Source organism: Xenopus laevis, chromosome 5S (genome assembly GCF_017654675.1).
Source record: "Xenopus laevis strain J_2021 chromosome 5S, Xenopus_laevis_v10.1, whole genome shotgun sequence".
Taxonomy (NCBI): Eukaryota; Metazoa; Chordata; class Amphibia; order Anura; family Pipidae; genus Xenopus; species Xenopus laevis.
Window position 1 is genome coordinate 88,515,577 of NC_054380.1, and position 15,484 is coordinate 88,531,060.

General features: G+C 37.6%; 1 protein-coding gene across 1 annotated transcript in view; it reads right to left on the reverse strand.

The window, feature by feature from the left end:
- Nucleotides 1–15,484, reverse strand: part of LOC108718044 (solute carrier family 12 member 9) — a 125,234-nt gene that overhangs the window by 72,837 nt on the left and 36,913 nt on the right. The window lies entirely within an intron of this gene.

Sequence of the window (15,484 nt, forward strand, 5' to 3'; positions counted from 1 at the left end):
AAAGGGTATAAAAGGAAGGCAGGATTGGTTGTGGTCCTCTTAGGCCAATAGGACATCTAAAGAAGCAACGCATGAGCACAAGAAGAAAGTGGAATGCACCACGTGAGGGAAGCCGTCAAGCAGGCCCAAACTGCCAATCTGTGAATTCAGGCAAGTGCCAGATGGACTGCGGTACAATACAGTAGACAGACACTATTTATTGGGTCAGTTTAGGCCTCTGTATACTTGAAATACCAGGACCTTTATTAAATACGAGTCAGGGCCTCCTTGTTAGTCATGGGACTAACTATAATTTGTAAAGTGTACCATTCGACCATTAACTATATACTGTGGATATTGAGACTATCCTGTCTGAAGAGTGTGACTTGTTTGACTGTGAATGCTTGTATAAATGCTGAATAAAAATTTGGGTGTGATGCAACTCCTGGCAAATAGACCCTGGGATGAAAAAGGGCACCAAAACAAGATCAAGGAGTGAAGGGTACCCCTTGAGTATAGTCAAACAAGTCACACTCTTCAGACAGGATAGTCTCAATATCCACAATATATAGTGTTAACACAGTCATATCGCCCTTTAAATATAACAAAACAAGGGCTTTTACCCTATGATTTCTAGCCATCAACAGGGGTTAGACAACAAAGAAACAAAACCTTCCCGATGCTTATTCTTATTTGGTACAGAATTGTGTTTCTTGATTCAGTAGACCATCAGATTCCATAGATTTTCTCTCACTAGGGCAAAAAAGCTTCTATAGAAGCCAACATTGTATGAAGGGACCAATGAAATCATATGATTACTATTATTATTAGTATGAAAATGTATTATTGTATAGATAGCAAATATGATTATGGTTACATATATTTATAAACTTCTTTATGGATAAGTGGTTACAGAAGGTTGTTTGAACCTAAAAAGTTTAAAAAAGGGGCACACATACTGAAAATGTTGTATGACGTAAGCTAGACTCAGGGCCGGATTTACATAGTGGGCGCCCCTAGGCCTACTAACATTTGTAGCCCCTGTCCCCTCCCCTTTATTCATGAAAATTTTCATCATCTGGACTGGAGCAATGGGGATTGGCACACAGGAAATTTAAAAAATGATAGTATCTCCAGCGCATCCCCAGTGTTTTTGAACCAACGTGGGTGTGGTTGGGCAGCATGCCGCCCCCTAAAATCCTGCCACCCTAGGCAGGGCCTAGGTGGTCTTTCCACCAATCCGGGCCTGGCTAGACTGCATACACTCACAAACATAAAAACCTCTTTTGGCTAGAGTCAGATCAATCTTATGCTGACACATTTCTGCAAAGATGTCCAACTATATCAAAGTCCCTTGTGGTGACTTCCTGCATTTGCACTGAGCTCTTGGCATTTTAAAAGTACAGAAGATCTATAATGTGTAAAACAGTAATTGATATATAGTTACAGTTTCTAACTGAGCAATGTCCAAGTCCAAACTCTGGTTCTCCAGTTGTGGTTGGACTACAACACCCTACACCCCTAACAACTCGTGGCACTTTAGACAGCAACTTTTTTTTTTTTTTTTCATCAAAGAATATGTTATCCGTATTTTGCAGAAAGGGATAATGAGACAATGTGCCCATGCTATATAATTTTGTGATAATATAAAAATAATAAAGTAACACTAAAGTTAATTGTCAGTGTTACAAACATTATTTGACACAATATAAAGTAAGGAAGGCACACATATAACAAGTTATTTTGCTACAGAAGCTCCCACTTAAGTGTTAGTCTTAAATGGAAGGGCTATATTTCCCCTCTGCTTTTCTTGAGCTACAAATTGTCTCTTAATGGAAATGCAGTCTGCAGTGCATTATAAGGGTCTAGCTTTCCATGGACTGAAACATGCAGGGCTGCTATCTGTCTTTCAAAGATAAACCTACTTTGTTGCATACAATAGAATAAAAAAGGATGACAACTCAGCTATTAAATCTGCTCTGTTTGATGGACAAGCCATATGAACATTGCATGAGACTCTAAGGTGCATTTCCTTCTATTAACAGTAATGCGAGGAGCGAAACAAGATTTCATTTTATGCCAGCAATAAAATTCTCAGCATTACCGGTAAAGCAAAAATAAAAGCTCTGGTTTACTCTAAGATTAAGAGAGATTCAAGGTCCCAATAGGGTATAACAAGTTAAAGCCTAGAATACATGAAACCTTTTATTCAAAACATAAATATAAATATGAATGACACACTCAGGTCCCTGCATGCTGGAGAATTATTGCTGTGCATTAAGATATTAGGATGTGACAGCTATAATTGTAACCCATTTTGGTCTGTTTCTTATTAATCAAAAGTGCAGAAATAAACGTTATTTATGAGTGCATTCTGCAGAGATAGAAACTAGTGGGGGAGCAATGCCGCCCCCCTCAAGCCCTCCCTCCCTGACATTATGGGAATTACATCAGCCACTACTTAGGATTCAAGAAAGAAATAATACCAGACCACTAGAATGACAGTACAACAACTTGCTTACTAGTAATGTAAAAAATATATTCACAGGCCCTGCACAAAATTCCCTGTCAAGTAGATACCCACCACCTATTACTGATGAGAATTTAGATTACCCAGATTTTCCATCTTTAACAATGGGTAATTGTTATATGTAACAACATAAGGGGTTGTGTAGCAAAGCAGCACCTAAAGAAGTAAACTTATAAGAAAAAAAATAATGATTTTTTTAAACACAGTATTTACTACACATATGCTAATTAAAAAATATATACAGTCCTATTTCTATAAATATTCTAACATGCTTTCATTTATTTTATATTTGTCTCCTGATGTGGTCTAGTTCTCCCAACTGGTATTAATAAAAGCTCACCAATAAGCAAGCTTTTAGTCTGAAAGAACAGAACAATAGCAATTAGCCACTCTTGTGCATGGCCATATTTCCGCAATGCCTGGCCCATTCCTATAGTAGTTCTTCATTACAGATCTCTTAATTACATAACATTCAAAGTTTCGCTGAAAGGAGAATCTTGACTGGAGGGGAGAGAATTGTTGCTAAATTGTCATTTATACATGTAGTAAGGACTATTACAGAAGGAACAGCCTTTAGAACCAAGGGGGCATTGTTTTGCCTTGTTTGAAATGCTTCTGCTGTGGTGTGCATGATGTACAACCTCTCACACTAGCTCCCCATGAGCAAAAACATCTTTGGTTTCTTGTCAGTGACGGGAATAACAAAGATAAACAGATACAACTTTATATAACAAGTACATTTACAAGTGAGTTTAAACTAACTGAACATTTTAATTATTATATAGAATATATATTGGAAAGTGGATTAGAATTACATATGTTTTAATTAATAAAAATGTTTACTGCCTCTTTAACACTCTATTGCCAGAAGCATTCTAAGTACTGTTGGCATGGTAGGAAAGGGAATGTTGCACCAGAGGCAGATAAATAGAGCATGCTGCATTATCCAATCACACTGCCAGCAGTGTGCTTCAGTTATCTTTAAAACCCCATGAAAGTAAAGTTACACTGAGTGCCCTGAAAACATGGCGCACTTTATAAATACCCCCAGGAAAAGCAGCCCAATAAATATCTTTGCAATTCTTCCTGGGGCAGAACAACTTGCAGATCTTCCCCATACTTTAGTATACAAACTGAAGGGCACATTTTGTACCATCAAGGTACAGCACCTGTACAGGGAACCTTAAAATGACTTGTTGCAGTTAATGCTTTCTTTTTCATTTGCAGGGGATTGTGATGTGGCTAATTGGCCACAAAAGGAAACACAGGTAGGTAAAATATATGCATATTACAAACACTGCTGTCTTATGCCATCTTTAAAGCAGTATACTAAACCGTTGATGTTATACTTTAAATTAGCAGCAATTTTAGCCAGAGGGCAGCAAAAATGTGTGTCTTCACAGTGTCCGAGGAGTGAATGCCTTTCAAATCACATTTGATACACTGCAATAGGAGATTCAGTAAGCACTCAGATGCCCTTTAGAGCCCAATTCTACTAGTTATACAGACGGTCTGGAAAATTTTCTGATAGATCTGAAAAATGCATCATTTTTCTACCTGAGCAAAGATTTTCCCAATCCTGCACAAGTGAGCAGGAGATTACCTGTTGATTCCTATCATTTTACTCTTCAATCTCTCAGCTAGTTGTCATGCCTTTTGCTATGCTCTTACATTTAATTTATCTGTCGCAACTCTTTTTCTAAAAAAAAAACGTACCATCTTGAATGAAGTCAACTTTGTGAATACGTGATGAACATGCACAAGGTTCCTGTCAATACTGCACCAACTCTGAATGCCATGAAAACAGGTATTTTGGATTTCAAAAATTGAATTGATTGGGGTAAAATGGATTCCCAATTACTATGGTTTTGTGCCAATACACATCTAAATTTGCAAAACTGTTTCCAGCAGCAAGGCACAGTTTGGGGAATAACTTCAGTTGGCTGGTCACAAAATACATTGTCACATATAAAGTCTCCTTTAATATTCTGTTTTCTATTCTGAAATGTTGAAGTCATTTTCATAGGACACGGTCAGAGTCTTATACATCTCCCAACATATAATATATGCCTGAAATGAGAGCTTCATGGTTTATTCATTGGAGTCATTTGCAGCTCTGATTTTCCTTCTGAGTAAATTTTGAAAGTTGAAATCCACATAACGCCATTCCGATTGTAGATGTCACAAGTGCAGCTTGCCTACTGCAGAATACATGTAGCCTCCCAACTTCAGCAAATGAATGTAGACATTTGATAATATTACTTCCCAATAAGTGTTGCCATAAAATTATCTGAATTATTTTTTTTGCTCCTGTATTGATAGCCATTTCATTTTCATATGTTCTGCCATTCAAAAGGGTTACCATACTATAAATCTGAAGTGAACTACAATAGCGGTTTTCTTCAGCCAATAAAATTCTGATGATGATGATGGTACCTGTTACTCATGAGAAGAAAGCTGTACGTGCCACTATTTGTATCTGCAGAACTTCACTGTATTATTTTCTTGTTACACTTTTATAACATTGTTATAACTCTGGTACCAGCTGACAATGGTTCCTGGGACTAAGCAGCTGTTACTCTATCTGGAGATGTGTTTGCCCAAGTTCCTCCCCCACTACTATCCTCACTGGGGCCAGATATACACTTGCTGGTTAAGCCAACTGCCTCTTACCTGTGAGGTAAGAACAAGACTCACCTTCCACTAGCAGACCTACTAAACAGTTCAAACCCACAAGACCTTGCCGGGAAATCAAATTGCTTCTAGTATTCTGGAAGTCTCCATTCAAGATGTCTAACCATAGATGCCTTTCCCATGTCCCCAACCCTCCAATTTAGGCTCTAAGACTTTGAACATCCCCAACACTAAAACCTTCCAAGAAAGTTCTTACCAACACCCAAACTTAGGGGTTGCTTCCCCTACACCTAAATAAAAAAATACAGTTTACTCAATTTTATGCACATACAAATGTGATATAGAACAGTTAGAACCACTGGGGAAAAGATTGATAAATACACAATAACGGAAAAGATAGTGTAATAAAATGAGGATATAAAATAACCATGATTTTAGTACATACCTGATGCAAAACATAAAACTTTATATATTCCCAATACTCCTAATAGGGTGCAATTACTTCCTAATTGCATGTAACCCCTTGAAAATGGTATGAAGATTAAATTATAAGTAATGAAATTTTAAGAATAATTGTTGATTCTATTAAATTAATCTCCAAAAGTACAGTAAATGCAGAATTTGCAGAAACTCACCAAGAACAAGCTATGCCATTAAACTTGCACAAAAAAAAAAAAAATATATATATATATATATATATATATATATATATATATATATATATATATATATATATCTCATGTAATAGTAATACACTATCCAGCATGGATGAAAAGTGCAAAGGAAACTGCAGTATAGTGTTCTTTTTTGCCTGATTCACAGTAAATGGTGTAGACACCAGGGGCAAGAAAATATATGTGTGCATGCTTTATGTGTGGTGGTTTGCACCTAGCACTGCACTTGCTAAAAGAAAAAGCCCTTTATCCTCATTTGTCCCTTGCAATGTATTATTATCATTTGACACCCAATACTGCACAAATGATATTGCACAAATCCATAATTAGAAAAAGGTTGGTTGCACAAATCCCATCAGATGTTTAAAAGGTAAAGGTTTCAGCAATTCCCTATTTTCTGAAGTCACAGAATTATTTGTATTATTACATTTTTACAAAATGAAACTTATAATGTAGAACTGTACACTGTGGAGTTAGGTTTGACATCCGTGGGCAAAAATATTCTTTAAAACATGAGACAATTTATTGCAATTTAAAAATATATTCCTGAGCACAAGAGTGAATCTTGGTATACCAGCCTAGTTACCCTGCTCTGCCCAAGGAGCCTAATTCCCCCCTAATTAATTCTTTGATCAGCCAGCCAGCAGATGCTGCGTTTGACAGCATCGTTGGATTTCAATCTACAGAATAATAACCAAAACAAGCAAATAGATAGCTGTGTCTGTGGGAGAGTATTTAGTAGGTGAATGCACAGGCAAACTCATATGGAGGCCAAAATTACTTATTCTAAATTGCCTGTGAATTCAATTTAAAATGGAGCTGTTTTTTTCCTGCTCATATTGACTTTGTCTGTCCGAGCACAGCATGAAGTCTGCTGAAAAAACTGAAGTTGTCAAATTAATATTTCAAAGGCTTTTGTGCTTGCTTGTTGTGTACTGACTAATGAGACACTGGCTGACACTAGAACTTATATATTTAACTCTCCAGGCTAAATGCTGCCCCTCTAGTCTATTGGTCTGTCTATAGGGCCTCCTATTTGCTGCCCAGGTAAGACTGAAGAATGTGCCAATGTGGTCCTCTCCACAAAACTGCACAATGTTTTACATGGAGGGGGGGGGAAGAATATTGCACACTACACAAAAATGAATTTGACAACATCAAAGTACTACATTTAGCTTACTTTCAGTGTCAAGGTAGCTGGGTAATGACATCATGGTGCAGAGTGCTGCCATATTGAAGGATGCAACCTCCCCCTCATATTAGCCCTTGCCTCATGACAATAACAGTGCTGTTTGAACAGCATCTCTTATTAAATGAGCCATCAAAACCTGATCTCATCACAACATTAAAGGGTAGATCCAGAAAATGTAATTCGAAGCAAATTTATATTATACGTGGAATACATTTTAATGATTTTAGAGTCATTTGTAAATGTAATGGCAATTGAAAGTAGTATCTGCCTGTTCTATTCTCTGCATTGCTGCTTCTGACTGTTAAAAAAAAATGTAACAAAAGCCTGCTAATTGAAGGACCTGTGAAGACTCCAATGGATTGCTGGAACTGTAATTTTGGTTGGAAGAGATATGGCTTCTGCTGCATTGTTTCATTTGTTAGAATTAGCAGTACAGGAAGGCAGAAAACAAGTAAAAAATTTTTGTTAATATATGCTAAAAAGTTGCTTAAAATTACCTTTTCTTTCATTATGCAAAAGGATTGTGTACAGTTCATTTTAACTCTGTAGGACTGCAAAGTGTTTGGCTCTTTGCTAATAGTCCCCTTACTAAAATAGACTCACTGAATCTCAAAATCTTGATTCTGTTATTGCCTTAAAAGAGAACTAAAGCTTAACTTAAGAAGTAGCTAGAAATGTTGTTCATTATGTTTTGGGATTTTGTACCAGCCTAGGGCAACAACAGCCCTTTAGCAGTGAAGATCTCCATATTTGCCCCAGTAGCTCCACATCTTCTTTTCTGCTGATTCACTGCACATGCTCTGTGCTACTGTCACTTACTGTGCTTAAGAACCAACTAAAAATATACAGTACACATAGAATATAAATTTCACAATATAAGGCTGATTAGCAAGCAATACATATAATTACTGCATGGCAGCACAGAAACCAGTGCAACTAGCATCAGAATTTAATAATCAGCCTTGTAGCATCAGCTGATATTCTCAGCTGCTGCTCAGAGCCCAGTGTCGCAGACACTTTCCAAGATGTTGACCACCCTGTGACAAATTTGAAGTCCTCGATGATTGCTGCTATTGAGAAGCTGAAACTTTAGGCTGGTGCAATAAATTCAATATATTAAATATGGCATTTGTAGCCACATTCATTTTTAGGGTTTAGTTCTCCTTTAACCCTTGTAGCACTGAATGGTGTCTCCCAGAATATCAACATAATCACTCGTCTCTGCAGACTGCCAGTGGCAGATTTATCAATCAGACAGTGAGAATATTACTTCATGTAGTGTTTGCATTGCTTGATTAAAGGTATACTGTCATGGGAAAAAAAAAAAATTTCAAAATGAATCAGTTAATAGTGCTGCTCCAGCAGAATTCTGCACTGAAATCCATTTCTCAAAAGAGCGAACAGATTTTTTGATATTCATTTTTGAAATCTGACATGGGGCTAGACATTTTGTCAATTTCCCAGCTGCCCCAAGTCATGTGACTTGTGCTCTGATAAACTTCAATCACTCTTTACAGCTGTACTGCAAGTTGGAGTGATATCACCCCCCTCCCTTTCCCCCCCAGCAGCCAAACAAAAGAACAATGGGAAGGTAACCAGATAACAGCTCCCTAACACAAGATAACAGCTGCCTGGTAGATCTAAGAACAACACTAGAACAAATAGTAAAAACCATGTCCCACTGAGACACATTCAGTTACATTGAGATGGAAAAACAGCAGCCTGCCAGAAAGCATTTCTCTCCTAAAGTGCAGGCACAAGTCACATGACCAGGGGCAGCTGGGAAATTGACAAAATGTCTAGCCCCATGTCAGATTTCAAAATTGAATATAAAAAAATCTGTTCTTTTCTTTTGAGAAATGGATTTCAGTGTAGAATTCTGCTGGAGTAGCACTATTAACTAATGCGTTTTGAAAAAAACATGTTTTCCTCGATGACAGGATCCCTTTAACATAGTATCTTTTTCTATATATTTGTCAGTACAATACGATTAAAATACATTAGCATTTGCAAACCATGGTATAACCATAAGTTACTGACCCCTACTTCAAAAACATTTTTAGAACTCCCCCAAACTTTGTGAAGACCTGTATTGGCTTTAACAAAGGGATGAGGGGTCAGAGAAAGGTTTGTAGCATTCATGAGCATTTTCTTACAGTTTATTCCCCCTTGTGGTGTTCTTAATTTTAGAATAGAAAAATCATTCAGCATTGTACCACCTACACACGTTCCTCAGCCTAAGGCAAGGAAAAGCCCCTCTGAGTTTTAATCACTGCCATCTGTTTCTACTAAACAGAGGAATATGGCACAGCCAGAGAGACACAGAGACTGATGTACTACCAGAAAAGACGAGAAATCTCTTAACCTTTTGGCATTTAGAAATGAGGCATGTAGAATTCAGCAGCGCATTAATGTTCTGAATATCAAACTGACCAGACAGTTATGCAAGGGAACTTTTTACAATAAAAAACAATAATATATACATATATATATATATAGTGAATAAAGTACCCCCTCTTGTAAAATATAAGGATATTATAAGTTACCAAGGAGTTTCATGACCATATAAAAACACGAGGCCGAAGGCCGAGTGTTTTTATACAGGTCATGGAACTCCGAGGTAACTTATAATATCCTCATATTTTACAACTGGGGGTACTTTATTAATTATAATACACAAATTTTAGTGAGTCATGTGACAGAAATTACATCACTACTCACCGTTTATAACTGATGACATCACTACTCACCGTTTATAAGGATATAATTTACAAGATATTCGTGGCTTTTGTGTATTATATATATATATATATATATATATATATATATATATATATATATATATACATATATACATATATATATATATACACATATACAACAAGTCCAATACGTGTATTGCACACTTGCTGAAAAGCAGTGATTAAGCTGTTCTGGGTGAGTTATCTCAAAATGTGGTTAGTCACTCCACTAAAAATATACATTGATCAATGAGATCGCACACCATGATATAAAAGTTAAAAACATAGAGTTTATTTTTTAAGCATAAAAACAGCCAAGGTAAGCTTAAATATACTCATCCATATGGAGATCTATGCAATGTTTTGGGTGTTTGCTGCTCTGGTCTTCATGCAGTGCTAGGACTACAACTCCCAGAGGCTCACTTAATCCCTGTGGCGCCCCATGTGGTCGGGATGACGTCACCTTTGTGTGCAGCAGCACGGCACAAAAGCGCTGTCACGCCGGCGTAATTTCCCTCACCATGGACATTTCAACAGTGGCCACCATTTTAGATGGGCTCAATATGTAAGACATTGTTGTTTCAATACACAATAAATAGAAGAATGGGCAAAAAACATACATTGATAATATTGGCATGATTATGAACATCTTTGAAGGAATAAAGTTAATTTATACAGAATGCATGAATAGACAAATGCTTTAAACATCCCAGAGGGGTAAAACGAATTGATAAATAGATGAAGGTCAAAATCCTAGTTTAGGCCCAATGGGCAAAGGGTTTTTCACCTATGTATCCATTGAACTTCTGTCTTTTTCAATAGGAGTACCCTGTCACCTCCCCTTCGAGGCTGAGGTACCTGTTGGATAACTTTAAATTTTAAATCCTCCGCTGTGTGTCCTTTTTCTATACAGTGTTTAGAGACTGGCAAAACACTGTTGCGAGTATTGACCGTGGATCTGTTTTTGAGTGGTTTCACCCACATATACATGATTACAAGGGCATACTAACATATACACTGGAAAGCTAGTATCACAGCTATAATGACCCTGAATTTTATACTACCTATTCGTTGTTGGATTGGTAAAGGTAGCTCCAGTTAGAACAAAATGACATTGTGCACATCCCCTACATCGAAACATACCCTCCTTTGGGGGCCCCATGAAGGTGTATTGTCTGGGTGAAGGTGTTGTTTCTGCCTGTGTTACTTTTTTGCCTATATTACATCCCTTTCTAAATGACATCATAGGCTTTTGTTCAAATTCTGAAATTGTGGGATAAGCATCCTTCAACAGATGCCAATGCTTGCATGAAATGTCGAAAATTATTACTTTGTGAATGTTATTGCCCAACAAAAATGAAGCGCTGCCTATCTTCGCTTTTGTTTCTATTTGTTGTTCTCCTCAAATTCTCTCTGGCTTTGGTTAGGCTGGTATCCAAGATTTCTTGTGGGTAACTTCTATGTGATAGTTTACCTCTCATTGTATCTAGATCCTGTTCTAATCGGGCTGGCTCATTTGTAATACGATGTACCCTAGTGAATTGGCTAATGGGAATGGATTTCTTCACCGCTGCTGGATGAAAGCTTCTGAATGATAGTAACTGGTTACGATCTGTTGGCTTGGTGAATATTTTGGTTGCAAACCTGTTTTGTGCCCGTATCACTGTAACATCTAGAAAAGCAATTTCTTGGAGACTAGCATTCATAGTGAATGCCCCTCTGGGATGTTTATTGCATTTGTCTATTCATGCATTCTGTATAAATTAACTTTATTCCTTCAAAGATGTTCATAATCATGCAAATATTATCAATGTATGTTTTTCGCCCATTCTTGTTGTTATATTTGTACCTCTATGACCTCGTACGTAAAGCAAAACCACGAAATAGTGCAAGTTCAAATACAATGAGGTAGTTTATTGTGTCCAAAATATAAGACAATAGATTTTGCCTGGGGAAGCGGTCGTGTGTCACCTGGGTGGTACCCGAATGCTTTCCAAAGATACTCCCATATAACATAAGTTTATATACCCATCTTGATGTCATAGATGGGGGTGATAACAAATGGGGGTATGCCAATACCATACATGGTCTGACTCCTCCTTGTACAATTAATGTCTAGATAATTTGCTTAGTCTTACAAGTATTTCAGACAATATTGCAACATATTGTTCTTAGCTCCAACGGTCCACAGTCTCACAATCAGCTATTGGCTAAACATAGCCTTTGTGGTTATTATTCCAGTAAGGTTGAGCAACACTTATGCAAAAGGCAAACTGGCATTGTGCTGACACTCTGGAATTTAAGTAACAGAGTGGGGATCTTTTATTTGTCTGGCCTAGTATAAGCTATATTAGTGACCATTGTCCACAGTAGACCATTTAGCCCTTTTTAGTCCATCCTGCCTTGGGCCATATAGCGTTATGGCGTCATAGAGGGTGGGGGTGACAACTATCAACCCTCTGACACTAGCCATTCGTCCGTCTTAGGATTTAGACCGTTCCAGACATCAAATTTCACTGACATTCTCCTATTTATTGTGTATTGAAACAACAATGTCTTACATATTGAGGCCATTTCTAAAATGGTGGCCACTGTTGAAATGTCCATGGTGAGGGAAATTGCGCCTGCGTGACGGCACAGCACTTGTGCACCGCGCAGTCACACTGATGTCGTCGCTTGCGCACTGGCGCTGCATTTTCATCCACAGTCAGATCAATGTAGTTCTTACCTGTGATTTCTTTTTCACTTCCTTTTTCTTTAAAACATCTGACATCTGTTGGCTCCTCGCACACCATGAAGTCCTACCCTAACTCTAAATGACCTTCAAGCAGGGCTTTTAGGTGTACCCAACTGTAGCTCATCCTGCCATTGCTCCAATGGGGGCAAGCCCCATAGTTTGCGAATAACTGATTTATATAGATTCACCATATATTAAAAAAAAAAAACATACCTTCTAACAGCATCTAGCCCCAGTTGCATAAATGATACACCTGAATCCTCATGCACTTTCCAGCTAGCCCTGCCCCAAGAGTTCTGGAAGGTCCAAACTAAATCAGAAGCACACCTGTAATTTCCTAGAACCTAGATAACACAGTGGCATGATGACATTATTATGGGCCACTGGTCAAAATGTACCAACCAAACCCCCTTATCCCTCCCATATGGTATCACCTTGAAGCTGTGAACTTTGTAGTGCGGCAGGGCTTGTTGGACTTCAGTGAATTCTGCCTATAGGGATCCAGAACTCCAGGCAGCCCCACTAGGGGAGTAGGCCCTGATGCAGTGGTCTGCTATGTACCCATGGTAGTTACAATGCTGTAGATAAAAAATATTTCTACAACTTCATCTGCTACCTGGAAATTCCCTGCTAACACAACTTAATCTGTATACAAATCTATTGTCCCTTTACAGAAGCCATTATTAGAAGTCCATTCAGCATATTGCTGCTGCTGAACAGAACTGGGTCTGGGCAATCACTGCTGCTTATGCACAGCCTCAAAGACAACTCGACTAATTGGTTAGAACATATTTAATATTATATATTAGATATCTAAAGTTCAGCAAAAGAACATAACTATTAAAATAAATAAGTACTTATGATAAAAAAAAACTGCTCATGTAGGAACAACAAGTTCTTTGGCCATGCTTTCCTTTATTTAGTAACAGGGATTTAACACCTACTAGACGTAGCAGGGAACACATTGCTGGCTCAGTACATACAGAGAGTGCTCAATGTATCTTATTGTGAGAAATAATTGTTCTAGAAGATGCTGGTACTTTATAAACCAAAAATAACAGTAATATGTAGGACACAAAAAGCTGACAGCTGCTTCATGACAAAGTAGTTAAGAAGAGAGAAAAGGCGCCAAACTCCGTGGGGAAATCTGAGCAAGCCACGTAGAGGGAATATATTCACTCTTAAGACACTGTAAAGTGCAGTAGATGTAGGACTTGTCAATTGTTATCAACAAAAAGGCTAGAACAAAATTCCTTCTTGGAAAAATCTTCAGAACAGCAAACCCCATTAAATAAGATGTCATTTGTATTAATAGGAGCCAGCGAAGGGTATGCTGAATATTTAATCAGAGCTCTAAAAGCTTGCTTAAAATTGATGTGAGTGCCCATTGCAATGGCCAATACATCTTCCTATAGCAAGGTGTCAGAATCCTTCACTACAGCAATATGAACTAGATGCTTAATGAGATGGGCAGTTATCCTAGTGTGCCTCCCCTTGAACAGGGGGTTAGGGAGCTAACCAAGAATGCCTCCCCAATGAACAGCTCTGTAATATACCTAGAGTATTTATTTTTCATTTATATATTAGAAGTGCTGGCATTATCTTGCTAGTCATGTGCAGCCGCCAGCCACAGGCAAGACTCTCCCAGCAAATGGTTTATGTTGGGACCCTGAGAATAAAAGCAATTTTTTTAATTAATATTTATGTATTTGATCACACTGTTTTCTCAGTACCTGTTTTAAGTGTGAAAATATGCACTTGAACACATTTATAAAAGTGTAATAACTAGGGCCTATGTTGGTAATGTTTTCTGTATTCTGAATTACAACAAATGTATTCAAGTATTCCCTCACCCTGGAATGGGCCCTTCTTTGAACTTAATGTCAATTGTGAGAGGAGGAGATTATTACTCACAAATAAACCCCTATTCCTTAGCTATATTGCCACGACACAGGCAGCATTATGGCAGCACCTGTGTCGCCTATAATAAAAACAGAAAAGTGCATGCAGGCTGCAAACCACCATTTTAACTCATTTAAATGATAAGCAGCATGTAGAGGTCTTAAATGTTCCTTCAACAGCTGAAATATGCCAGTGGAGCAATACTATAAGGGTCTTTTCCAGAGTTGCTGTTCTATCAAACAGTGACAAGGTTGTTATTAAGAATAGAAACTCACCACTTTCTATTAATTTATACGGGACTTTTAGAAGAGTATTTAGCAAATGGAATCTCTAACTTTGACTCACTGATAAGCATGTTTCTAAAACCCCCATAGGAATGAATATAAATTTGCATTTGTCAGTAGCATTCTGGTACATTTTGTGTAATCTAGAAAGGACATAGTAGCAGTCAGCATATAAAACTTTCCTACTTGTATATGAATAGTGCAATAGGAAACAATTTCTATAGCAGTATATGCTTTGGTCTGTTGTTCGTCTGAGAATTCCTTCTCCAACTACTCTTCCCCATTCTTAGCATAGGTATGTTTAGATTGTAAATATGCAGTATTGCAGAGGGTATATGAGCCAATTTAAACTTAATATTTGCTCCATGCCACAACTGAAAGGTAGTGTCTACAGTTGTAAGTGTTTGATAGATACGGTAATTATATTCTCTATCTCCAGATAATATGGGGAAGAAGATCTTCTTTTAGTTCTGATAATTCTGTGTCGAATATTATGGCTTTATAGTTAGTATCTAAGCATGGGATTACTAATCCACCATTGGTTGTTTGTTTTTTTAACCATACAGCACATGCTGTTATGTTCTACTTTGTTAGAGTTCCATATATAATTATTTCTTTCCGGGCTTCTCTTTGGAAGGTTGTATCTAGTAGAAATAAGTCTAAAGTAACAGGACCAACCAGTCCAAAGTAGTGGGGTTCCTGAAACATAGCTTGTCATCAACATAAAATGCAGCTTTAATATCCTTACCCTGTCATTTCACAGAAATTCACATTTCCAGTCAAGTACACTAAAGAATTAACATCTGTCTCA